Genomic DNA, 1,744 nt, shown 5'->3' with positions numbered 1-1,744 from the left:
CACATTTTTGAGCAAAAAACATACTGTAACAAAAAAGCATGTAAATTTATCTATGCAAACCTAAACAGTAGCCAGTCGGGACTGCATAATATGGCTAATAAGATAATTTCTGATACTATTATGCCAATAATAATATTATTACCTATTAACAATAATACTAGAAACTTTCTTTTAGCTCAATTCTTAAATTAACAAGACCTTAGCGCACTGTTTATTTTTTGTCTAGCACACGGTCGTAGAGACAAAACGCATTCACTCAAAATAATTTATTTTGTTTTGAGTAATCTTTCAAGTTAAATCATCTATTACAAAAATGATAGAAAATAATAATTTTGAGGGTATGTATATTAATTTGTCTAAAACTTAAAATCGATTCAAATTTGTAAAATTGTTTAATAATTTAAAAGTCAAATAATATTAAATATAAATTTAGGCTTCTCCAACGATATCGATATTTTGATTCGATATCGATATCGCGAACTTTTTTTCGGAAATTTAGGTATCGATAATCGTTATATATCGTACGATATATCGATAATCGAAATAAATCGATTATCGAAATATATCGGATATTCCAGGTTAAAAATAGCACAGGATAACAAAAAATAAATTTTAAATAATTATTTTTCCCAGTAACTCATTAGTCTAAATAGTCTCATAACTCTGTAGCTCAGTCAGTTAGTCAGTGTTTATCGCTTGATAGTTTCGGACGTTCCGGTGTTGTTTGTGATTCGTTAAAATATTTTGTTTATGTTTTGTTTTTCTCATTAATATAGTAATTGTGTAATTACTAAATGGTTTTTATTTTGTCCTCTAGAATCACTCAATTATTTCTTCTGTACCGACGTGGTTAAGCTAGAGTACTCGGACTTAATAGCCCTTTAATCTTTATAAACTGAACTGATAATTTATGCCTAAGCTTTTGAATAAAATATTTATTATTTTAAAACAATTAATTGTTAACTAATACCTACTAGTTACTACCTAGTACCAATAAAAGGTACCTAACTTTTTTTTGTAGTACCTACCACATAGTTCTGTGTACCTACTACCTAGTTAAGTGAGTATTGAGTACTATTGAGTATTGACAATTATGATATCATAAAGATATCGGAATATCGATATCGATAATTCGATATATTCGATATACCTACATTTTTTTTTCGATATCGCGATTCGATAATGCACAATTCAAAACGATATCGATATTCAAAAATATATCGTTGGAGAAGCCTATATACTACGGTAGTGACCGCTTCGCTTTTTTTTTTACTTAGCTTCGCGCCACTACCGTTGCGCTGGATATTATATAATTTAATTGTTGTAGAAAGGTTAGAATAGAAAAAAATATTTGGATTGTTTATTCAATATGCAATATGATAAGGTATCATTTTTCATTAAATTTATTGTCAAATAAAAATTAGTTCTTTAATGTTATTTTATGCTAATTAAAGATATCACACATTTTTTATATGTATGAAGTACCTATAAATAAGAGTCATACAATATAATCATAAATAATCATATGTATAGTTTGTATTTAATATTTTAATATAATTTACTGACAAATGCTAAAAAGAAAATTATTTTATTTTATTAATTCTTCAGTATAGGTAGGTGTCATAAATAATAATAACAAAAACAAATTAAAAATTAAAGAAAAATTATAATTTCCTCATCAAATATAAAACACATGCTAAATACTGTTGGTAAATAAAAAGTTTGTTTTACTCTTAATAGCAGA

This window comes from Acyrthosiphon pisum, chromosome A2 (assembly GCF_005508785.2).
Source record: "Acyrthosiphon pisum isolate AL4f chromosome A2, pea_aphid_22Mar2018_4r6ur, whole genome shotgun sequence".
Lineage (NCBI taxonomy): Eukaryota > Metazoa > Arthropoda > Insecta > Hemiptera > Aphididae > Acyrthosiphon > Acyrthosiphon pisum.
This window is presented reverse-complemented; position numbering follows the sequence as displayed.